General features: G+C 32.1%; 1 long non-coding RNA gene across 1 annotated transcript; it reads right to left on the reverse strand.

Annotated features, from left to right (window-relative positions):
- Positions 1–8,612: 8,612 nt before the first annotated feature.
- Positions 8,613–10,769, reverse strand: LOC128283704 (uncharacterized). The gene is made up of 2 exons (XR_008274113.1): positions 10,611–10,769; positions 8,613–8,762 (listed from the first exon to the last, which is right to left on the reverse strand). It is a non-coding gene; the product is annotated as an uncharacterized LOC128283704 (long non-coding RNA).
- Between the last annotated feature and the right edge of the window lie 16,830 nt (positions 10,770–27,599).

Consider the following 27,599-nt stretch of genomic DNA (forward strand, 5'->3'; position numbering starts at 1 on the left):
TTTAATTTCGTTATGTTTTCTTGTTCACCAAAAAAAAAACTAAATAATGGAATGTGGTTGAATTGGATTTTTATTTTAAATTTTTTAATAATTTTTAAATTAGATCGATTAGACCGGTCATACCGATGAATTAATGGTCTAGTCAATTTGATCACCGGTCCGGTTTAAAAAATATCAATTAGCATTAATGTAAGTTGATTGTGATATTGTTCTTTATATGAACCGCATGGACTTAGCTTATAAAGGGGTTATAAGTGGTTATAAGCTTTAACTAATAGAGACAGATTGTTATGGTTGTCTTATTTGATGCTGAGTAAGGCTCCAAGATGTAAAACCATTGTGTTTGAACTACGTAAACAAAAATTGCTTTTATTGTTTTTTTCTTTTGTTGTCTTACTTGTTCTCGCATCTTGTTTCCGTTCTATTTAGCATTACAACGAACTTTGAATTTAATAAAATTTTTCATTATTATAAATTAATATTTTTTTTAATATTTATGATTTTTTTTTAAAGAATAGGATTTATTAATAAAAGCCAAAATGGGTAGACAATCACTAACATTACAACAATATACCGGAACATAAGGAACAGTAAAAACCAAAAATCATTGCCTTAGTACCATGAAGCAAAACTCAAGGAAAAAAAGGAGCTCCTTGCATCTTTAGTAAAAAACTGTGAATAACTCATTATGGTTAATTGCACATTTTTTTCAATTTACCATCTTTAAAATAAAGGGGAAAGGCAAAAAAATCTCTTTAGGGATTAAAAATAAATTATATACTTTTATAATTCAACATTTTAATATTCCATACCTTTATAAGTTTTAAAAGATTAAATTAATTTCTTATCATTTTGGAGTCAAAACAAAATATTATATTTACTAATTTAAAATTTTATTTTAAAGAGGTTTGAATGAACAAATTCTCATTTTCTACACCGCTATTCAAAATTGACTTCCTTGGGAAAGTATCTTATGACCCATCTTCAATGTTTTTAGTGGTAAAGTCTAGTTGAGATCCAGGGGCCATGACCCCCTAAAATAGTGAAATTTTAATTTAGAGTTTTTATAATTTATAAAATTTTAAATTAATAATAGTAAAATTATACCTTGGCTTCTAAAAATAATAAATTTTCGATTTAACTCTTTAAATTTTATAAATATATAGACTATTAAAATGATAAATTTATATTTTTATTATTATAAAAATATATAATTTAATTTTGCCTCTTAAAATAAAATTTTTGGCTCTGCTAGTGTACGTATACAAAGGCCAAACACGGCTGAGCAATACTTCGAAAGCCACAACAGGATTTTTGTTGGGTTGTTAATCCAATCGACAGCTACTTAGGCAATCACTTTTGGTTATGAGTCTCATAAAGGAAACCCACTTTAATGCCTTAAAAATGAGGGTTGCCTCCTTAATAGGAAGGATTTCAGTTTCAGTTGCACTATTGGATGAGACAAGTTTAGAGAAAACAAGTAACACAGCCCCACAGTCATCATGCAAAATATTGCCAATACTTGCTAATTTGATATTGATATTAAGGCATCCCTTTGGCGGAGGCTTCCATTTATGGTCAATTCCATATTTCTTAGTTTTATCAGATGGGAAAAAGTTATGGGGGAGAAAAATATCATGTACTCTCACACAAGAAGATAGTCATTTAGCGACGAAAACTCTTTTATTAATTTGATATTATTCACATACAGTGGCGGAGAGTAGTGGAGATCGGATGTAGTGGCGGAGAGTAGTGGAGACCAAGGAGGGGGCTAGCAAAAATAGTAAAATTTTAATATAAACCCTTTATAATTTGTAAAATTTTAAATTAGTAATGGTAAAATTATACTTTGGTACCTCAAAAACGATAAAAATTTGATTTAATTTTTTAAAAAATTATAAAAATATAGACTATTAAAATGATGAAATGATATTTTTATCATTGTAAAAATATATAATTTAATTATAGCCTGCAAAAATAAATTTCAAGATCCGCCATTGTTGATATAAATGAGCACAATTAAATTTATATTAGTTTAGTTTTAGAGTCCCAATATTCCAAGGACACAATGTTCAGAAATATTAGAGAAAATGAAGTTAAAATGGGTAGAAAAATCAAAGCTGCAGTTCATCTTTTGAAGTATGAAAACATCACATCTCCCAGTTCAGTAGGATATTCTACAATTCATACAATGCAACATCAACATCAACATCACCCGAATCCAGTTTTGATTATGATTCACATCCATACAATGCGACATCAACATCTTTTGGAATATTATAGCCCATAGTCACCTTAAGTGAAAATCTCATTGGATGGTTTGTCGAAGTCCTTGGTGACTATAACAAATAAAAGGAAACAAAGGACCTTGTTGAAGTCGGTGAAGAAGAAAACAACACCATTCCCATAAGAGTTGATGTGAACGATAGTAACGATCTTATTTTAAGTGATATTGAAAAATATGATTTCGAATTTTTGTAAATCGAGTTCGTAAGAATAAAATATAAAGATTAATATAATATGAAAATATATTAAAATATGGTTAAGTAATTTAACTGAGAAAATAGTTAATTAAAGCTCGATATTAAATTGTAAAAGTTTAATTGCTATTAAATTTTAATTTAAAAAATACATGAAGACTTAAATAAAAATTATCCAAAGAGCTAAAATAATTAATTAATCAAATTGAAATGATAGATAGTGGAGTGTAATGATATTATCCATTAAGTTTGGTTAATTATAATTAAAAATAAAATTAAAATTAATTAAAGTAATAACCATAATTAATTAAATTAACCAAGCTTAATCATGTTTAGTTAAATGGAAAGAAAGAATTTACAGTTAAAATTAAATCAAACATAAAATGACATCAACCCATAATCATCAAGATAAATAATTTCAATTGGTTCCAACTTAATTAAATTAAGCATATTTTTAAAAATTAATTTAATAAAACAATAATTGTATTAGTTTATAACTAGAAGCTTGTCACCATTTATACCTTTTTTTTGTTTAGAAATAACAAAAACAAATATGCAATTTGACTTAAATTACTTAAATCCATAAGAAAAGTTTTGGATGAAATTTAGGTAGAGATCTTCCACCTTTTTTTTTTTTTTGCCAAAAAGATCTACCCTCTTTTCTAATGAATTTAATAAATGGTCCATTTAAAAAGATGTTATGTCAAAATTGACGTTAATTTCATACTTATAATTTTTATTAAATTTGGCCCTTGAATTTTTAAAAACAGTTAAATTTGATCACCAATCTTTTAAAAAAGAGTCGAAATAAATTTTTAACAAGAATACTAACTAAAATATTAAAATTTTAAACACGACAACCTATATGACAATTCACATGTACTCCATACTAATTTTTATGAACTTTTTATATTTTAATTTTAATTTTGATTTTGATTTTTTAATTTTATAATTTTTAAATTATTTATTGACGTGACATATAAGACAAATGATGTTATGCTAGCATGGTACATGATCCGTCATGCGAGTTATCATGCCGACAATATTAAAAAATTAATATTTTAGTTATTATTTCCGTTAAAAAAGTAATTTGACTCTTTTTTGAAAGGTTAAGTATCAAATTTAGTTAAAAAATAAATAAGAGCCAAATTGACAGAAAATATAAATGTTGGGGGCTAAATTTATTATTATGCTTTTAAAAAAAACGGTTTTTTTCTTAATTGACAAATTGCACCTTAAACTATACCTTCTTTTTCAACTAGTACCTAATTTTTTTTTTTATGAGAAACCTTACCAAAATCATCTCAAACCTTAACACCTTTAAGAAAAACCATTGACCAAGTATATGGTGTAACAAAAACATTAATTTTATAAATTTATATTAATTTTTTAATTGTTGTTAAAAAATGTAAATGGATTGACGAGAAATGATTGTATGAAACAGTGACGCCACGTCATCTGTATCCCTTTCCAATAGTTTTATGCCACATTGGTATTCTTATCCTGAATTTTAAGATTTTATCTTGAATTTCAGTATTTTAATTTGGATTTGATTTTTTTCAGGATAAAATCCTAAAATTCAGGATAAGAATACTGATGTGACATAAAACTATTGGAAAGTGATACAAATGACGTGGCGTCACTGTTTCATACAATCCTTTCTCGTCTATTGGAAAGGGATACAGATAACGTGGCGTCACTGTTTCATACAATTCTTTCTCTTGAATTGACTAAATTGCTTAAATTCATAAGAAAAGTTTTGGATGAAATCTGGGTAGAATCTTTTTTTTTCAAAAGGATTTTCCTTTTTTTTCAATTAATGCAATATATATGTCATTTATCACATGTTAGTTTTAATAAAAGTCATCCATTTAAAAATTGATTATAATTAAATCAAATGACATCAACCCATAATAATCAAAATAAATAATTTGATTTGGTTCCAACTTAATTAAATTAAGCATATTTTAAAAATTAATAAAACAATAATTATAAATTAAATTATTAGTTTGTATTAGTTTATAACTAGGACTTTTAGTTGGTTTATCCATTAAAACACTTCAATTCCATCGTGGTAGGGAATATTTATAGGATGAATTTTGGGATATTTTATAGAGAATGAAATACTATCCTAATTAATTGTGTTGAGACTGTTGGAAAAAATCGGTTCAAAAATAATTTTATTGTATAGTAAAAAAATAAAATTTTAAAAATTGAACCAATTTGTGATATCACTACAAGAAAATAGACTTTTAGTGGCGTTTTTTTGGCGCCAATAAAACAATTAGCCTCTATTATTTAAAAAAATGCCGCTAAAGGTCTTGACCTTTAGCGGCGCTTTTCCCACAAACGCCGCTAAAGGTCATTAAATTTAAAAAAATAATTATTTTAAGATATTATAAAGGTCATGAAAATTAAAATTATCAAAATATTGAGAAGAATAATATCCATGATATAAATATTCTATTAAAATTCATTATCAAATTAAATTTTTATTAAAATTTTAACTAAAAATATTAAAATAAAATAAAAATTTAGAATCAAAACCAAAATAAATAATAAAAATTAGATTAAAATATAAAGATATCAATAAAATAAGGACTTAAATCATAACCATGTAAAATATAAGATATTATCATCAAGATTTACATCCACATCTTGCTCAAATTTTGGTGGCTTGTACCCTTTCTTGAACCATTCATCTTGTAGAATTTCAAGAATAGTTAAACGCGCCAAAAAGAACATGCAATTTCAACCAAAATGCACGCGCTAAAGCTTATATCGTGATCAAAGATTGCATGTAATCATAAATTTTTGAAACTTACGGTAAGAGGGTTTGGATCAAGAATACGCTAATCAAATTCCTAGCACCAGATGAAAACCATGATGGACAAATGAAAGAAGCCTCCCAGATCTGAAATTTATCAAGGTACAAACAATTTTAATGAAGTTCTCATCTAAAAAGATGGCCAAATCTAGAGGGTACTTACTTTCTTATACAAGCCTATAAGGCTTGGCTCATCAAAAGGCAAATAACCACCATGAGAACAAAGAGAATAACTCAAGAAGACCAAATATCGATGGTGTACCATCATAACCTTTATCTTTGAGCACCGAAAATAAAAATATCGATACCGAATGAAAAGGCAAAAAAAAAAAAAAAGAAAGAGAAGTTGCAAAGAATACACCTAATTATTTTCGGGTTCATGAGTGAAAACCTCCGAGCAACATAATTTGGAGTCCCGCATAGCAGCGTGAAGCAACCCATCCTCCTACATTTTCAACATGTCAAAGAAAATAAAAGATTACACTACTAGACATCAGCAATCAATCATTATTGACGGGGTTGGCTTAGGGAAATCATGTGATTAGAGAGTATAACGGCACAAAAACAGAAGGATAAGAAAAACTATGGAATATATTTGTCTCATATAGCATCATATAAGGCATAACATCTGTTAAAATAAAGTTGACACCTAATGATATAAGGTATAACATCTGTTAAAATAAAGTTGACACCTAAATGAAAGCGATAGCAGCAACAATGGTGAAAAAACCCAGCAGAGAGGGTTGTTGTCATGCTAAAATTAGAGGTTATCTAAAAGGCATAGAAAAACAAATGTAAAATTTCTTTGTTTTAAGTTACTTGGTCCCATATTCCAATAAATACATCCATCCATGACAAAGAAACAAGAAACTGACCTGTAAAGGAAGCATTGCTCAGTCCTACATTAATTAAAGATAGAATCATAAAATTAGCTTAATTCTACTGGGCAAAATTGCCAAAGATCACATGTAATTCCTGTTTTAAGTAAAGTCGAAGCCTTAAGGGCTAGTACAAGTTACTAATATCACATGTAATTCCAGTTCATGGCTGTTATAATGGTATTGTACAAGTTGAAATGAGTTTGCGGCGTTTTTTTGCGGCATTTTTTTAGATAAATGAAATTCTATAGATGAGCATCCCACATATCATACAGCACTCTTATCAAATAGAAATGAGTTTCTATTAATAAACAACTACTTTGATGATGCATTTTAGTTAACACTGCATTACTAAACAACTTTGCAGTGCATTAACAAGTGTATTTGACAAATGAAATTCTAGAGGCAAACATCTCACATCACTCTCATCAAATGGAAATGAATTTCCCTGAATAAATGCATTATTAACAAGCTTAAAAAAATTTAAAATATGTTTCCCATTAGTAAAGACCATAATTTATTATTCTCATAATTGAGTGACCAATTATACATATAATAGTTGACAATTCACTGTACACTAAACAAGCACAATGATGGATAATTGGGAAATAAAAAGTAACTTACATGATTTCCCAGAGTAGGCTCCAATGTGACAGTTCTCCCAGATACTCAGCGCCCTCTGTTTGAACTGTAAGAACTTGAACAAATGGAGCCACTGTCGCACCAATTGCCAAACCATATCTAGAACAAACAGATTGTGGTATTATCTGCACATACAATTAAATAGCAATTAGAGCATGCATAGAGCTTGCTTCCTTTTTACCGCAGTTACATGTACTTCCATTTTCCAAGAGCAACTCTTAAGCCAGAATGGTTGGAAAACTAAGTGGCAAAAGTTGCTCAACCAAAACTATAGCAAATGGTATCTGAGTATCACACACAAAAGTTAAACATATCACATCATGTTCAGCGTTTCAACAAGGATTGTTACTTGCGCCAAATTCAAGGGCACTTTCAATTCAAACCATGTAAGGTGGTCTAACCTCACCAAATAGAAGAATCAAGGTCATCATTATCGGGATAGCACCCTAAGCAAGAACCAAGCTATCAAGGAAAATGGGAAGTGCCCGATAAAGGTAACAAAAAGTTTATAAAATATCAACTAACATTCGTGAATACTAGAAACAGATCATACCATTGAACATATACCTCCATTGCAGCTGCATTACATAGAAGTAGTGTACAAAGCAACGAATGTTGTTTTCTGACAACAGGCAATATCTTTACTGTTCCAGCAAGGGAATAAGTTAGCACGACTAGCATTTAATCTGAATATTTAAGTTCAATATGCAGTATCCATAGGAATATATGACAATAATTTCGTCTACCCTTCAAACTTCACTGACTTTCGGCATTTCATTTTTTTTCATCCACTTGAATCATAAATTTCAATGAAGAAAAAATGAAAACTTCACATCAATCTCGCTTAAAAAAGTAAAATATTCTAACATTTAATTCATGATTCCAGTCGATATGTTCTGGTGAATCAAAGCAAAGCAAAGATTACAACTTTTCAAGTACAGATTACGTCATTTATTAATTACCATTGCCAACCCAAGGATACATTATCAACTTTTTGATTCTTTAATTTGGTTTCCTTAATTAAAAAAGAAGAAGAAGAGGAAATCTAAAAACCTGCTAAACAAACATCAAAAGGCAATCAAATCAACCTGCTAAACAAACATCAAAAGGCAACAAAAAAAATCTAAAAACCAATGAAAAATACGTTACTTTTTTGTCTGGAAAGTTTTTGCGAGATGATTTGAAAACTTTCTTCACCGTCGAGAACCATCCACTCCCTTTCTTTCCCATTGCCGATCAAAAAATAGAAGTTTCTAAAACAGATACAAAAAATGCAGGAAATGCATTTTTAAAACAGATACAAATAATAGAAGTTTCTTGTAGCACCCCAAACTCGGCCTAGACGTTATGACCGGATCCGACATGCTACATCGAAGCGTTCAAAATATTTTATATTGTTGATCCAAAAAAAACTTACATAGTGTTTTAAAAGATAATTTCATTATAGGTTAAAGTGAATGGAAGTCATGCACTAGGTAGGAAACCGGAAAGAGGTGGTGAGTCCATCGGATCGCTATACCAAGCTCCTTCGGATCCAATCCTAGACATGCATACCGCCATTGCCACACCTTAATGTCATGGATATTTCTAGGAAACCGATTTTGATTAAGTCATTTTAGGAAAAGTGATTAATTTTGGAAAATACTTTCATTATGGAAGCTTTGCTTGTTGTCGTATTATTTTGAAATCAATTGTTGTTTTTGAAAACGCGCCTAAAGCTATCCAATTTCAACAGTTAAAATAAGTAATACCTATCTTAGTAATACATATTAAAACCATTAAAAATAATTAAGCGGCTTTATTACATTTAAAAAACCCAAAACTTCAAACGTAAATAAAAGGATATCCAGTTCACCAGAAGAAAACCAAACTTTCAGAACGGGTGGCCACTCCGAATTCCCTCACAGCTCCAAGCCCACTATGGTTGGGGATTTCCTGCGTGGATGAAAATAAAAATGGTGAGTTTGGGGAAACTCAGTGTGTAAGGAAAACCCATTCAAAGCCCAAGTCAGCTCAAGCCCATTGGGACTAAGCCCATTCAGGTAGCAGTGGTACTAGGCCAGAACCCTTTTCAGATTACAATAAACTGGGCCTTAGCCCCTTATTCAGATAACAGTATGGCCCATAGGCCCATTTCAAAATACATGCAACATCAATAACATATGTAAGCCCATTTGGGGAGACTACTCAACCCACCAACCACTACACACCACCTGTATCATCCATACACTCCATGTGGGGATAGCTCAACCCACCCAAATTTCAACACTCCCACGATTCTTGACCTTGTTTGCTCGCTTATCAATAGAATTGAGGCAAAGCCTCCAAGACGTGGACAAGCCACTTTCAGACTTCCTCCGTCAATATCCCAATCCCATGCATCGATAATAACAACATGGCATGCAAGAAATAACAACAATCAAACTTGCATTTAGGTCAATTTAACCCTAGGGGTATTTCGGTAATTTATCTCCTAAGGGTAAACGTAAATTTTCCACTTTTAAAGATATTTCAGTAATTTATCTATTTTAGGGTTTTTCATGCATATTCCTACCTTTCACGTACTAATGTAATCACTACCGAGGGTTCTTACTGAATTGGGCTGCTTGGCCCATCATTCCAATTTTGGCCCATTAAGCCTAAAAATATCGAGGGCACAGAAATCATGCACTTTGCAATCCAAATTTTGCAATTTACCAAAAACATTAATTGATTTACCTCACGAGCATTCGCACACTCGCAAATCTACAAAATATTGGTTTTCGGCATTTCGGCTTTTCGACTTTTGCCGATCCAGACTAAGAAAGAGGGTGTTAGTTACACACTGCTTGCTGACGATATGTTGACGAGATCCACACACTAACCGCCTACAATTGGTTTACTAACACGTTAATCTAACTATTCAAATACAAACTACGTATTAACCCCTTACAATATTCGGCCAACCACACCTACAGATCATAGTAAGCTTATAAGAAATCAATAAGCAACTCATTAACAAATTTTTGTCAATGTTTACCACATAATCATAATTTCACTGCAAGCTGTCTTCCTGAGCAACAGTCACTAAATCATTTATAACTCGAGCTACGAAAATCCAAATCAAGTGCCGTTAATTTTCCCTGAAAATAGACTCATATATCTTATATCCATAAAATTTTCAGAATTTTTGGTTTGGCCAATCAATACCAGATTTTTCTTAAAGTTTCCCATGTTTCACTGTTTGACTAATCTGACCACTCTTCATTACGAATCAAATTTCTCATTGTACAGAATTCGAAATATGTTATCATTTATTTAATTTGAAACTAGACTCATTAAGATTTAATTACATAATTTATTCACCTTCTAACTCATCTCTCACAATTTATGGTGATTTTCCAAAGTCACGTTACTGCTGCTGTCCCAAGCAGATTTATTACCAAATCACTTTTTCACACATAACTTGCATGCATGTTATTTAAACATGTATATCACCAATCAATCATCACATATCTATAAGTTTACTTAAGTATATTCTCCATTTCATCATTTTAAAGCACAACATGTTAGCCGATTTTTCCCCTTAGCATCTAAGGCACATGCATGCTCATTTGTTTGGCTCAACTTCACCTATCTTCCATTTTTCATCAAAAGAACATGAAACAACAACCATTTCCTTCATTTTAATTCATGACCAAATGCTCACAACACAACCAAAAATCAAAATATACTTCAAGAGTTAAGGTAGAATCAAGAAGAACTCATGAACCTCAAAATAGAAACAAGGTACCAAGAACTTACCTTCAATTTTCCTCCTCCTAATGACCGAATACTCAAGAGCTTTCTCCTCTCCTTTCTCTTCTCTAACTTTCAGCTATGATGAACAAAGATGGACAAAACTTTGTTCTTTTCACCCCTTTTTCTTTTAATAAAACTTCATATTTCATCCATTTAATTCTTTAATACAAAAGACATGAAATTCTTATCATGAAACATTTACCTAACCCATTATCATGGACCATTTACCTAACCCATTATCATGGAACATTTACCTAACCTATTATCATGGAATATTTACCTAACCTATTATCAATTTGTATCAATTTGTACCATAAATTATGGATATCAAGTGCACATTTTGTCTACAACAACATGATGGCTGGCCACTTCATGTAAAATGGGAGGTTTGTCATGCAAATCCTCCTATTTTGCACTCCTATTTATTTGGCCACTTCAATTTAGCCTATAGCATTTTCAAACATTTTCACATAGGTCCTATTTCATAATTTCACCCCCTTTTTCTTACGGAACAAAAATTAACTAAAATTGTCGGGTTCTATCTTAAGCTTGGGCCTTCTAGAGGCCCACTAACATAATTAAACCTATGCCAACATTCACAGGATTCCCGAAAATTGGGGCGTTACATTTCTAAAACAGATTTGAACTTAGACTTACTAGATTTCGGCGAAAATCAAAGGGATGGAGATTTAGAGAAGGAGATTTAAAGAAGGAGATTTAGAGATGGAGATTTAGAGAAGCAAGAAATGCAGTGAGAGAGATGCTGAGGATTACGGATCAGTATGGCAACACAGAAATGGTGGAAGGATTTTGATTTGGGGGAAAAATTAGATATGTTTTGGGGATACCGATTTTAGAGGGAGATTTTAGGGGGAAATTTTAGAGGTTCCAATGGGTAAAATTTGGGGATAAAATTAATAAGGGATTTCGGGGTTATGGTTTAGGAGAAACAAAATAGGTTTTTAGTAGAGTAAAACGGCGTAGTTTTGTTTGAAGTAAAATGATTTTTTGCGGTGTTTTTATGAAAAACACTACTATTGCTTATCTTTTGCGGTGTTTTTCAAAAAAATGTCACAAAAAATCATTTTATTTATTTGGCTTAAAATCCCTTGTTTTGTCTGGTGAAAATTATTAGTCAAATTATTTTATAAAATATTTATTATTACTATTTTTATAAATTGTATTTTTATAAAAAAGACTAAAATTTTTATTAAATGACTGTAATTAATTATTAAGTTAGAATTATCTAATATAAGCAATCAATCTCTCACATATCAAATTTTTATTAAAGATTGAGACGTTAATCATGATTTTATATTATTCTTTTTCGATCTAATCTCTATCTCATTAGAGATATTTCTTCCTAACTAAAATATAATTAACTGTTTTGCGGATGTTCGACGTGGAACGATTTTAATTTTGGTATTTCATTTTTATTTGTTATAATTTGGTCCTATCCAAAATAGATAGTTACCTATCCATATCAATATGTTAATTTTTTATCAATGTTTTTTCAAATCTAATATTTAAATATTTAAATATATCAAATGGTGTAGATTAAATATTTTAAATATAAAAATATTAATTGATTGTATAAAATTTCATCATTTAACAAATCTCAAGTAAACTTTAAACCCTAAACTATATGACATAAATCCTTAAACCCTAAACTTTGACATAACTATAGAAGCTAACATCGAAACCTTAAAGTTAAACTTACATCGCAATACAATTTATATTAAAAACTTTGAGATTAATCACTTATATCAGTATAAAATTTATTATTTTTTAATAAATAGAAGATGAATGATTTTGGGGATTTAGGCCTAAACCCCTAACTCTTTGAACCATAAACCCCAACCCTTGAACCATAAACTATAAACCATAACCCCTAAACCCATAATCCATAAACCTTAAAATAGTAACTCTTAAACCTTAAACCTTAAGCCATATACCCTAAATCATAAACTCTAAACTATAATGATAATTAATTCAATATTTTAAAATTAATATTATCTCTTTTACGATTATATAAGAAATTATTTAATATATAAATTAAAAACAATTAGTCATATACCCAAAAAATAAATATTCAATTAAACATAAATTATATTTAATTTAATATAAATAATGCTCTGGTTTTTAGCGGCGTTTCACAAAAAGCGCCGCTAATGCTCTGGTTTTTAGCGGTGTTTTACCAGAAGCGCCGCTAATGCTATGGGTTTTAGCGGCGTTTTACTAGAAGCGCCGCTAATGCTCTATACCAAAAACACCGCTATTGCTCTGTGTTTTACAATTTTTGCAGCATTTTTTGATAAAATGCCACTAAAAACACCGCAAAACCCCTATTTTCCTGTAGTGTATTTATAGAAATAAACTTTTCTTAAAATTGTACTTGTGTTTTGGACTAGACGGATCTTTATCACTCCCGGCTTTCAACCAAACGGTCTTCTCCACTATTTTCGTACCACGAACTACTTCGAGTGTGGGCTCAAACACTTTCGAATCAAACACAGAACCAAAATTTATTTACTTTACTTTCAGTGGGAAAGTAAATTTTTTCTAATAGAAATTGGTAAATTTGTTATTATCAGCAAATAGAATTTATTCTAAAAAATAAATTTTCACTACTTTCTAACAGAATAGCATTATCTCAAAATTGTATATAACTTATTGTATTTTTAGCTATATCGATTCTATCTATTTATAGGGAAAGGAAGTTAAATGCTAGTTGAATTAGTAGAAGCATTTTAATGTCTCTTTAATAGAAAAACAATCTCCTAGTTGAAATAAGAGAGGGGGGCTAATAGGGTGTGCTTGCCCTCATATGCATTATGATGGGGATTCATGCCTCTTTTGTATTGGGTCCAATTATATGTGTTTCCTAAATTTTTAACTCAATACTTTATAATTTAATCCAACCAAATACATATTTTTCTATTTTTCAAAATAGACATTATTTATTAAATTAAATTAAATTAATTAATTTTTCAATCAAATAATTTTTTAACCCAATTCTAATTTTGTTAAAATCATGACAACTTTACCGTAAAAATCTATGAGAAAATATATTTAATTTCTACATTCAACGGATTCCCTTGTGACGCTCATAGTGTAACATACCTTAATTTTGAGTAGATGATGAACAATATATGTGTGATTCGTATACTTTAGTGTAAGTCAAAGTCTAAGTTCAAATATATAAGGAATCGAATGTTGGTACGTTTGGTATGCGACTTCTGTAGTATATAGCATCATTCAAATAGTGGAAATCATAGTCCAATTAAAGGGTAAATAATATTCTCTCATTTGCATTATATGATAGAAGAAAAGTAAATGTGGCCACAACTCATTGGACAAACACTTAGTAAGTAGCTTTTGAAATGATATATAATTAGGAAAATCTCAATCACGATATTATAGTGGAATGACTTCGTGACTAAATAAATTTATAATAAATAGGTGAAAGCTAAAACTTAATTATAAATTATTTGAGCCCTAATTATATATGTGCAATCGGTCCCCCTCACTAGCTTGTTGAAACAAAAAATTAATTGCATGTAAAACCAAATGGATAGAAATGAATGAAAATGATGAAGTAAGATAAATGGTTCGCATTCATAAATGAATGCGTTTTTCGCTTTCTTGCTAAGTATAAAAATTATTTAAGCATTAATTTAAATTTTTTCGAATTATTGTTTAATTATTTATAATTAAATAATCGAAGTTTGAAATGGAATTAAATTAATTAGTCATTATAGATTTTGAATAAAAATTAAATATATTTCATCATAGATCCTTTTACAATAAAGTTGTTATGACTTTAACAGAATTAGAATTGAGTTGGAACAATTATTTAAGTCAAAAGTTAATTTAGTTAAAGTAATTAACTCATTGAGAAATAGAAACCAAGTTTTGAGTTGAGTTCAATTATAAAATATTGGGTCAAAAGTTTAGGAAACATAGATAATTGGACTTAATACATGAGAGACCTAAATTCTCCTCATAAAGAAGAGAGAGGAGGTAACCCTAGTAATATTTAGTAGGGTGTGTCACCCACCCCTACTCTAGGTAAAGTAGGAGTGTGTTTTCTATTTAAATATTATTATTTTGCAAATGTTTATTCAATCAAGATTCTTGTATCTCTCCTTATAAATAGATAAAATCGATTGACTTAAAAGAATAAGTTTCCATACACTGTTACTCTAGAAGAAAATAGTGGAATTATTTTATCTAAGAATAAATTATATTTTCTGGTAATTACAATATTTTTTTATTTCTATTTAGGGAAATTACATTCCTACTGAAATTAATTGCATTGCTTCTTTTTTGTGCGTGTCTGATTCAAATTGCTCAAGCCTACACTCTACACAATTCAGGGAACGAGAATAGTGGATAAGGTCGTTTGGTTGAAAGCCAAAATTGTTTTAAATCCATCTCGCACAAAGCAAAGACATTTTTGGTAAAGGATTATTTCTATAAATATCACAAAATGACACAGTTTTGAAAAATTTTAAGCTTCAACTGTAACTATTAAAATCATTTTTTTAACGAATTTTTTCAACATAGAGTGTAAATGGATGTACAAGAAAAAAATGAATGTTAAAGGAAAGATTGAAACCTATAAGACAATACGCAAAAGGAATGCATCGATTATGAGGAAATCGTCTCGCTAGTAGCAATGCTTAAATTTATCTGCATTCTATTGTCCATTGTGGCGGCTCTATATGGTGTAACCCACTAGTTATATAGCTAAAAGATAATAGCATCAAGTTTGCAAGCTTTTAACACCCATCCATGACTTAAACAAACATTTTGCTCATGAAATCAAAGGTTTGATCAAGCAATAGCAACAGCAACCTTTGGGTTTGAGCAAAACACTAATGAACTTTGTGTTTATTAAAAAATAAATGATGAAAAAGTGGCTTTTTTTGTTCTATATGTCAATGATATTTTACTCATTGAAAATGATGTAAGGACATATCATCGATTAAACTATAGCTAACGCAACAGTTTTGCATGAATGAATTAGTGAAATTAATTATGTTATGGTTAAAGATTGAAAAAAACAAAATGATAACCTTATCACAAGCTTCATGCATAGATAAGATTCTAAAACGTTATGCAAAGATTGATTCAAAGAATAGAACACAACCTTCTGTATCAAACTTAAGTGTTTCTTTGGAAAGGTTTCATATGTTTCAACAATATAAAACCTTGAGTATGTTATGCTTTACACATATCTAAATATTTGTTTTGCAATAGGATTGATAATACTAAATCCACCACTCAAGAAGAAACCACAAAAAGACATAAAACTCAACCAAACATTATATCAAGAATCATCCAAGGTCATCATTCTGTAAATGAAGATGCTAAACCATCACCGGTCAACCACTAAAACCACCACACAAAACCAATATGACATGAAAATTCAGGATGAACAATGAACCCAAACAATCAAACTCGAATAAACCAAAAGAAAGTTCCTAAATGCCACAAACTTCATATTCTAAAGAAAGGGCGGTGCGACATAAAGAATCATCAAATCGTATCCTAGAATACCACCATACACACTTTTCAGATCAACAACCACCTTTAATAATGAAAAGTATTATTCCCAACAAAAATCCATATCACATCCCATATTTGCACAATAATATCAAATGACCAAAACTAAAACTTTACACCTCCAAAGAAATAAAAACAAAACAACAAAAGGGATTAAAACTGCCTCTACAAAAGGTTCAATTTAAATAGAACTTCACAAAGTTAAATCCCAACATCAAAGGCATGTTTTGCAAACTTGATATTTTAACCATTCCTACCAATGCCAATATGCTCTCTTGAAAAAAGGAATTTACTAAAAGCTATTCATCAATAAATGAAGCTTACAAGAATGAATATATAACCCAATTATGACTAGCTAACTGAAATTGTAACTAATTAACTAATTACATAATGATTATAATTAATTAGGTAATGCCATTTACTAAAACAACTATCCAAAACAGACTCCACCAAACAAGAAAAAAAAAACACAGGCCCCATAAAGAAACAAATGCCCAATGCTTTAAATAAAAGACAAAAGGACGACAAAATAAGTAAAATACTACTATTAAATAACTAAAAAAAGGATTAAACAAGTGTGCCTTTCTAATGATTCGAACTTATAGACTTAATGGCTAAGTAATTCAAGTGGCGACTTGCAGTTGCATATAGTCTCCATGGGCTGCTCCATATTGCATATGGTATTCATGGGCTACATAATCCAACAATGAATTCGGTCACATAATGGACTTGATGACCCAAAGATGGACAACAACAAGATGGGCACTTACAACCAGCCCAAAACCCAAGTCCAACATGGACCTATTACATGATTAAAATAAAAAACTAAAAACTATTACATAAAATTATCCAACTTGTCCTAGAAACAAAAAAGGTTTATCGAACAGTAATTTTTTTAAAAAAAATCATTGTAAATGTTAGAGGGTTTCAAAATATAAAAACCATTATTTTTTTTAAATGAAAACATATGTTATTAACTTAGTAAAGAAAGTCCCAAGAAAGACAGTTAGGAAACTAGAACCGTAAAAAATAAAATAGCCCTAAACAAAGTTTTTGTTCACAAACAAAAAATTTAACATTCACTCTCCAGCATACAGACGTGTCACATGCTATGGCTGTCCAGGAGTCTGCTCGTTAAAACAAACAAACTTGGAAAACTATTTTGAAAAGCGATTTTAACTGCAAGTGGATGGTGTCAGTTGTAATATTTATAGTGTCAATGGGACACTCGAGTATCCCAATGTTCGAACCCAAAGGATTGCCAAGTGGGTAAATGTATTTATCAAGTTAATTACAAGTTAAGAAATTATTAATCAAATCGAGTCGAAAATTGTTAGTGCAAGTCCAAATAAATATTTTTATAAACTAAAATTAAACTATTAATTAAACCAACTAAGCTAAACTTTCTTCCTAATGTTTTTGATAATGTAAATGATTAAACGATGCTCAATTGATTAGTTAAATGCTAATTAAACTAATGAACTTATATTGATTATATTGGTTGTCACTCTTAGTTAGGAATCTCCTTTCGTCTCATCCTAGATTTAAAGATACCACCTAAGGTTACCTCTCGGTCTCACCTAGGCATATCGATTACCTCTTAGTCTCACTATTCGACACAATTATATTGAACTATCTAAGGATAAACTTTCATCTTAGTCTCGTTTATCTAGTTTTTCACTAAAGGCGCCAATTCTAATGTATTAAGCATTTCAATATAATCGAACAACCAATCAATCAAGAATAGACATCAACTTAAGCTAACAAACAACCAAACAATCAATCATTTAAAAATTTAGCACATACTCAAACTTAAATTCCAAACAAACATTTTATCAAACATATTGTAAGCATAAAATGAAAGCAAATGGTTTAAGAAAATGATCATTCACTTGATGAAGACCTATTGAATCCTGAGGGTTGTGCATCATTGTTTACAAAATCTTTAACAATAAGGAAGAAAGAAAATTATCACACTAAGATCTAACTTAAAAAGAAACAAAGAAAACCTAAACTAAAAAAAAAAAGAAAAAGAAAAGAGAAAGAAAACCTAATCTAAAAACTATCAACACTGAAGAAACTATTCAGTTACCAAAAACTTGGAATGAAAGGCTTATAAAGTTGCATTTATAGCTTACTAACATTTAGTCTGACATTGACTATTTTTCCATTAAGTAAAAAGAAGACATAAGTTTGTTTGGACACAAAATTTCCCCTGTAGTTTTTGTAACACCCTGATTTATTTAACTTTATTTTTATGAATTTTGTCATAATTAAGTATCTGCTTCAATGGTCAAGTCTCACTTTTGGAAATTCTATTTTTCTTTATCATATCCTTATCCCTTTTGGGTGGCTTATGTTATATTTTTGGTCAACTCATATTAGAATGAGCTTGCTGGTTCAAGTGGTAAGGTGTTAGCTAGCTTTAGGGTTTTGTGTTCAAACCCCATGTGAGCGAAAGATGTTATTTTTGCTTCTGTGATTGTGTGCCGGTTGTATAGTAGAAGTTCAGTGGGATTGAAAGTCTATGGTAGTTGAATGAGGTTAGTGGTCAGTTTTGGTGGGATTTGGTAGTTAATGGGGTTGTATTTTATTTTGAATTAATTTTTAAATTTACTTTTTTCCCAAAAATCCCCCTTTTTGTTTTTCTGATGTTATTTTCCCTTCTTTTCTCTGCAACTTTTTATTTTGTTTTCTCTCTATTCTGTTCAACAAATCAATCTTTCTAATAGTTGGGGTTCGGTGTTCCAGTTGTTCCTTGTTCGTCATGGTAAAGTCCATAAGTTCGTTTGGTTTGGATTTCTTTCATTTTGAATTAGCGTATTGGTGTTGTGGTTAAGGAGTTTAGTTTTTGTGAGTGTGTTGCATAGGAAAAGAATGTGAAGCAGTGGATTTCACTCCAATAGCCTAATCCGTGATAGTAGTTGTTTTCATTATCGGTAAGTTCATGTGTGTTGTTTGGGTTATTGTTGTCGAATCATAAACCGTTTGCTAAATAGTTGTTGGGATACTATTTTTCTAGGTTTGGGAGGTATTGGGATTATTTTTACATAAAAACGAACCAGGTGTGTAATGAAAATACGAAAAAGCATCGATCGACAAAAGCCAAAAATTTAGCTTGTTGACGCCACATAGGTGTATGCCTAGCCGTGTGGTAGGTCGTGGAAGACACGAGTGTGTGGGCCATTAGCTAGCCTGTATGGGCCATACGGGTAAGCCACACGGCATGCAAGCCCAAATTTTAGAATTTTTCCCTAGGATCATACACATCATTTTGATCGACTGAGGGCCTTTCGTAGGGTCGATATGTATGGTATAAGCCTTAAAGCATGAAACTTGTTACTCTGTTAGACTAGAAATAACTTAAATAATGCTTTTATGAGTATTATGAGCATGGTATGTACGATATGTTCTGTCATGCTTAGGCATGTGTAATATTTGTTTTATGAGCATGTGAGATGTATTAATTCTGATATCTATTATTACTATCTGTATTTGGTTATGAGATGGGATATGTGATGTGTGGAGGAAGTATTCCGTGAGATGATATTTCGCTAATATACTTTAGCACGGCTGTGATTATTTTGAAAAGTGTCGTATAGACATTATGTGTTGTGTAGGGCTGGTTGGGTGTTTTATACCCCACGTGGTGTGTTGGGATGGTCGGAGTTGGTGTGTAGAGGATGGGGTTATATCTGTATGATTCTGTTGATAATCTGATTCTGTTAAGGATTTATGTCTGTATCTGTTCTGTTATGCGATAAAACCTAAATTTATGTTTCTGTAGATTTACACACTAAGTTTTTAAAACTCACTTTCTTTCTATCTGTTTTGTTTAGGTAACCTTCAGACTTAGGCGGGTCGATGCGACGGAGGCTCGTTGACTACTTATCCGTAAATTTCATTTACTTTAAAAGTTTATTTAATTTTTGATTTTTAGAGTTTTGTAATTTTGGGACTTTCTGGACTTTAGGATTTTATTTTTGGATTTGGATTTGATTTGAGACTTCTTGCGATGCTAGAAAAATAATTTACAAAAACAACTATTTTATGTGATCAAACGCTTTCAAGAAATTAAACTTGGTTTTCAAAATATAACGACTATAAAACTTCCGCTTCAAATTATTATTTTATTTGAAAGAGTATAAAATCGATGGTTTTCATTAATAAGTATAACGACATATTCTTTACAACAAAGAGGTATGATGTTTTTAAAGGAAAAGACTGATTTTTAACTTTTTTCATAACATCTCCATTCGGTCATAACGTCTAGGCGGAGTTTGGGGTGTTACAATTTTTTCACTTATCAAGCTTGAGTATAGCGATACCCATAATAGTCTTGAGATTAGGAGTTTTGGGGGTCTTGATATGCAATATCCATGGTCTAGCATCACGATACCACTATAGATAACCTTTGTTCTCCTTATTTTAGCATTATTAGAGGTATCACGACTTTCATGCTTCAATATCATGATACCCCCTTACTAGGTGATGTTTTCTTTATGTTCGGATCATCGCCGACTCCCTACAATACCCAACCGACTTGTTAAGTTTCCCATGAACGATTGACCAATTTGGGTATAAAAAATGGATTAAATTAATAAAAATGATTTATTAACAACAAAACTAAAAATTGACAAAATCATTTCAAAGACACTTAAATTACTTAAGAATAAGCTCATTAAGTGTAATAGGGAACCTAATTTGACATATCAAATTACGATATATCATGTTGATATGTTTAAAGCATCTAAAACTATAAGCCACTGGTACAAGACTTCTCGCAACACCATATGTCATTGTGGTGTTGTTTTTCACATTGTCCTTTCGATTGTGATTGTCAGCTAGGCCCTACCATATTCTTTCAATCTGATTTTGTCAAATCTATTGCAAAAGCAGAACTCTACCAATCAGACAAGTTGTTGATTCCCTCTTAGAAGCCTGCAAAAATAGAAATCTATTCCTCATGTGATCAATAGCACTTTGGCGGTGTCCAATGGGATGACACTCAAACTGATACAAGTAATCTCGCTTGACCCTTCTAACTCTCTAAAATAAGTCTGTATTAAAGTTGCAATAGGAAATCATAAAAGAAGATCGAGGCCAATATAATTGCAACACCGCCTAAGTATCTAATGTAATCTGGCAATCACGAAAGACATGCTTCAGTGTTTCCACCGCACCGCCATACATGTGGCATAAAGTAGAACATATTAATCGTCTATATAGTAAAGTAGAGTATGTAAGAAGATAATTAAGAAAATTCCTCCAATTGAGGATCTTGACCTTAGAAAGAATATCCAGAAGCCATGAGTTTTTGTAAAAGGCAGTGTATATAGTTTAAGTAATAATGGTTATAGGTGTTTGTAAATCATGTAAAAGAATTTTGGAGGCACCTCTTACAAAGTACTCTTTCGAAGCCTCACCCCTCCAAACTAAGTTATTAGCATGAGGGAAACATGCTAGAGGAATTCCCTGGATCCTCACAACATCAAATTCACTGAAGGTATTTCTTATCAAATCTAATTTCTATAATTTTGTACTTGAGCCAATTAAATCAAAGACGAAAATTTGTTCTCGTGTAATCGATAGCTGTATTGATAAGAAAATTTGTTCCCCCAAGTACCCAAGCATCCTCCCAAACTGAGACCGATGTTTCTATGCCGATCCACCAAAAAATCCCCATGTGGAGGAGGCCCGTGCTGCCCATATACTTTTCCATGTGTATGACGACATATTCTCTAACCTTTCATGAAAGATGGCTTTTAATGTTCTCGAGAGTAAAAAGTGAGGATTGCAAATTAGTCGTCATCCCTACTTCGCTAATAATGCCAAATTAAACTCTGAAAAACTTCTAAACCCATGCCCTATTCCTCCTTAAGTGTGCACAAATGTCGTTATTCACACCAATGGATGCCATGCTTATCATGGCTCTTCTACTACCAGAACTTTCTAATAATGTTCTCCATTTCCAAACACAAGGATTTCAGTAATAAAAAACAAGGCATAGAATATGTTGGAATAGCTTGGAGCACTACTTTAATGAACACTTTCCTACCTCCATGCGATAGATTTCAAACACTCCAACTGCTAATCTTTTATTGCTTCCAAGCATTCAACTCTGGAAATGAAAATTTCTTTGCACAACTAACTATGTTCGAAAGACCTAAGTATCTTTCCATATCCGTCATTCATCGAACATTAAGCAACTAGGAAACCATTGTTCTAGTATCCTCCAAGACATTAGTATTGGAAAATTTCGTTGATTTGTCAAGGTTGACACATTGTCCCGAGCAGCGTTCATATTCGATAAGAATGTCCTAAAGAACCCGCAGACCCCTTTGTGATGCCTCCTAAAATAAAATACAATCATCTGCGAACATCAAATGAAATATTTGTGGATTATGTTGACAGACCTTCACATCCACCCGTGACCTATTCAATCGAGCCAACTTTAATACGGCCAAGAGCCCTTTACCGCACAAAAAAATAGATAAAGGCTCAAAGGGTCCCCTATTGCAATCCTCTAGATGGGTTGAAACAAGTCCCCATTTCACCATTAAGAATGATGGAATAGAAAATTGATGTTATACACTACCTTACAGGATATACCCATGTTCGCGAAAACTCTATCTATAACATTATTTGTTCTAATAAATACCATTCCACGCAATCGTAAGATTTGTTCATGTCCAACTTCAAAGCCAATATCATTTGCTCTCTATTCACTTTTGTTTAAACATATGCAAGACTTCATAGGACAAAAGAATATTGTTGGTGATTAACCTCCTGAGAATGAATGCACATTGTGCCTTATCAATACAGAGATCGAGAATATTTCGAAGTCGATTTGCAATCGTCTTAGCAATTATCTTATACAACACCTTGCAAAGACTTAAAGGTCGAAAGTTAGTGATATTTGTATGGCACACCACCTTCAGAATGAGCTCTATATAAGTGTTGTTAAGCCTAGTCAAAGATTTACCATTGTTGAGGATTTCTAGACAAAACACACCCACATCCTTGCTAATAATATACCAGAATTTCTGGTAGAACAATGCTAGGAAACCATTTGCTCCCAAAGCCTTTGTCTGACCCATCACTTTCATGGCCGTCACTAATTCCTCTTCCTCATATTCGTCCATCAACACATTATTCATATCATCAATCATGCATCTCTCCACTCTAGACAAAATGTGACCAACATTAACTACTCCCCATGTAGAAAAAAGACCCAAGAATACTCTTTTACAATACGATCCATCTCATTAAAGTCCAAGGGGCCAAACTACCATTCTTCTAGTGTAAACCACATATTTTGTTAGTACATCATCTTTGAGAAGCAAAGTTATGAGAAAAAGGAAGTATTCCTATCTCCCAACTTCAACTAGTGTGCCCTCACCGTTGTTCCCAATACCTCTCCTCCTTCTCAATCTACATATTAATGAGCAAGGGAACATCTAGTAATTCCATCAGTATTGCATCAGATCTTTCTTGACCTTTCAAGTGCTCGAGTCTTCCCTAAAGTTTCTTCTCGATTGTTGACCTTTTTATTTAATAAACCCTACCCAATGTTGCAATCCCTCGTTGAGGTTAAAAAGTTTATTCGAAATGTCTCTCGTACTTGAATCCTACAAGTGCTTAATTTTTGACTCACAAAAATCTTCCAAGCACCACCAGGATTCAAAGTGAATTGTCCTATTTTCTTTCTATGTCCCCCTGATTTGTTTGTAAGAGAAAAGAAAAATGGTCAAAGAAAGAATGAGACATATATTGTAAGGATAAATTCAAGAAAATAAGTATCCGATCTAAAAAGGTGACTTTACGATCAAGATGTTCATGAATATATGTTTCAGAAATATTTCCCTCTCCCATATGACCCATACACCCAAGTATCAAATATCATGAAGTTGTCAAGCCTCTAACACCCTTTGAAACATTCCATTATCCCCTCATTCTTTGGAAGTCTACATTGCTTTCCGAAGGAATACAGGTTGTCATTAAAATCACCGCAAACTAACCAAGGAAAAAGATACAAAGTCCTAAGGGTTTTCAACAAATTTCATGTGTTAGATTTCTCTAGTGGATCAAGATCCCTATAACACCCCTACCCATATCAGTCATCGAAATAGGGTTACAGAGTATTACCGAAATTTACAAATCAAATACAGACATTTCATATTACTTTACATTCATATCAAAAATCAATCATAAACAAACCATATTGTTTCTTGTATGAGTCATTGAGGCCCAAAATATGTATTAGAAACAAGTCAAGACTAAACTAGGTAGTTAGAGAATTTTCAAAAATCCCAAAAATTTCCAAGATGTAGGGGACACATACCGTCAGTTGTGTGGCTCACATGGCCAAGAGACACGCCCGTGTCTTAGGCTGTGTGGGCATTTGAAATAGGGTACACAGTCGTGTCTTAGTTCATGTCAGTACACCGTGTAACTCTCTGACATGGGTGACATGGCCAAGTCATACGCTAGTGTGCTAGGCCGTGTGTAGGTGCAGGGGTCACACAGCCAAGCCACATACTCATATGCCAAGCCATGTGAAAAATCTTCAACATTCTATTTTGAATTTTAAAGATGCAGGGACACACTGGCCAAACACATGCCCATGTGCTAGGTCTTGTATCATACACTACTGAGACACATGCCCGTGTCTTTACCCGTGTGGACAAAATATTCCCATTTCCAAGCCTTATTCCTCAACCAATTTGTCTTGCACCTACATTCACACTTTATCATTCAAAAGCATTACCAACCATTCAAATCAAGCCAAATTCAAGTTCAATTCATGTTAATATTCCTAATATGTCTATTCTTTTATTTTACCTAATTGATCACATAACACATATATATATTTCACCATTCATATCATCATAACCTATTTATCAACATATCTATATAATTTCCATCATTTATCCATTTTAAGACCCATCAAACACGTTAAGACTATATATAAACTCATCAAAATATGTCAACCACAAGTTATTCTAATGGCTAGTTATAACCAAACATTTACATTGCCATTATTAGTCATATTTAGTCTATACATGTCATTATAACCAAAATTAGTTTGCTATATTTATGCCGAAGAGTCCGAGAGATAGTGTGATGTAGCTCTGACCAACTTCCAACCATTACGAGCCTCCAAGTACTATAAAATAGAGGAATTAAATCGAGTAAGCATTTAATGCTTAGTAAGTTCGTATAATAGGAATTTAACTTCCCAATTAAATTTACATTTAAGGTAAGTAGATAAACATGCTCAAACCACTTTGGCCAATTGCCTAGCACATATCCTCATCAAGCATATTAGTCAAGTAATCACATAAATACCGAGAACATGAATGAGCTTATTAATATTCAATTTCCACATTCATGTATTTATTACTTCAAGTGTCCATGAACATGTACATGTCATATCATATCTTTCTACTTCAAGTTTTCTCATAGTAATTCATCTTGAATTCATATCATTTCATATCGAAACTTTACCCGTTGAATCCTTTAATATATCGATGGATAAAAGGGTAATACACATGCAAAATCCGTCAATTCATATTTGGGGGTGCTCATTTGAGCACATAATCAGGATGCCCTCTTTTGTGCCATTTAACAGGAAGCTCGTGTGACTCATGTAATGGGAAGCTTATCCAGGCTATATAACAGAAAGCTCATAAGAGCCATAGTCGAAAAGCTTATGCAAGCTAATAACGGGTAGCTTCGAAGAGCCATTAACGGAAGCTCCAGATAGCCATATATCGAGAAGTTCAAGTGAGTCATATCGGGTTACTCTAGAGAGCCATTAATCAGGAAGCTCACAAAGATCCTTTAATCGAGAAGCTTCGAAGAGCCATATCTCGGATGCTTATAAGGTCTGCAATGTATCCACAACACATGTAAGATCACAACCGATCGGGATGTTCCGAAGAGCTATTAAGAGGAAGCTCACAAGAACCATATAATGTGAAGCTCGAGAGGACTAATAACGAGATGGTTATAAGAGCTAATAACGGACGCTCTTTTGAGCTATGGTGTGTCCGCAACATATGCAGGACCACAACCAATTTGGGAACCCTGTATCTATCGAATCTCATTTATCCAAATGGACTATTCAGTGAGAACCTTAGTAGTTGAACCAAATAACCATAATTCCATCCTGAACATAATCCACTTTGCAAACCATTCGTTGTAACATCAATACCATTATATCCATATCACTTCGAACCATTTCCATTCGTCAAAAAGCTTTTCCTCTATAAAGAAGATAAGTTGGAGATGATAGACTCCCAACACGTGATGAAGTCTACAAATTTCTCGTAGGTTCCCCAAACTAAAGACATTACAATATAGAATCTTCATGGTCTCTGGTCAACTTGTCTAGAAGAAGCCACCAATATTTTTTGAATTGGAGCTTCAACAAGCTCATCATTGATCTCTAGCAAATCTGTACCCACAAAAATAATAGAGTTTATAGTATCAAAATAAGGCCTTTTCTTTCCATCCAGAGTTACAGGTAGGGAAGCTTCATCATCATGCTTTATATTGAACATATCTACCCTACTCGTGTTGCCTTTTTCAAAAGGTCAATTTTGTCTAACAAACCTTTTAAATTGACCTCGAGAATAAGATTGATATTATGCCAAGATGTCATCCTCTATCTTCCTCGTAAAGTATTTCCCAAAACCAACTTACTCCCTCTATCTCGTAGCCAAATGTTGTTTGTCGTAGCAATCCTCCTAGGTTGCACATGGAAAGACAAATCCTAGTGCAATTCCAACCCTTCCCCCTTGGTTAAGACGTAGTGGACAGAAAGGGTCTCTATGTCCTAAACAACCACACAAAAAATAATATAGAGTCAATTGTTCATATTTGAAGGTAACATAGAAAATTTGCAATGGGGAAAGTATGATCCGCTAATAAACCGTAATTTATATATATTTCTATCCCATGCTTAGTACAGTTTATGGATAGTTTTTCCTTAGATTTGGTGAATTCGATGCTCCTAATGCCTTAATTTCATGCTTTATACTTAGGGGAGCATAGGTGAGTGAAAGGAACGAGAAATGGGCCAAAAACAGAGAAAATGGGCCAACTTACGAAATCAAAACGGCTTGGACTTCCTCACACGGGCAGACCACATGGTCGTGTCAATTTGGTAGAACCGAAGCACAACTCACACAGGTAGACCATACGCCCGTGCCTATTTAACAGGCTTGACCACGGCCTGAAGTAATTGAACACGGGTGTGTCACTGTCGAGCCCAAGCAGAGTCCTATTCAGAAAATGCCACTTTTGAGGGCTTTTAGGCATTCCAAAGCCTATAAATACACCCTACAAGAGGAGAATAGGGGGACGCACAGGAGGAAGCAAGGAATTGCTCAAGGAAAGCTGATTGATCCATCT

The sequence above is a fragment of the Gossypium arboreum genome, chromosome 11 (genome assembly GCF_025698485.1).
Source record: "Gossypium arboreum isolate Shixiya-1 chromosome 11, ASM2569848v2, whole genome shotgun sequence".
Classification (NCBI taxonomy): Eukaryota; Viridiplantae; Streptophyta; class Magnoliopsida; order Malvales; family Malvaceae; genus Gossypium; species Gossypium arboreum.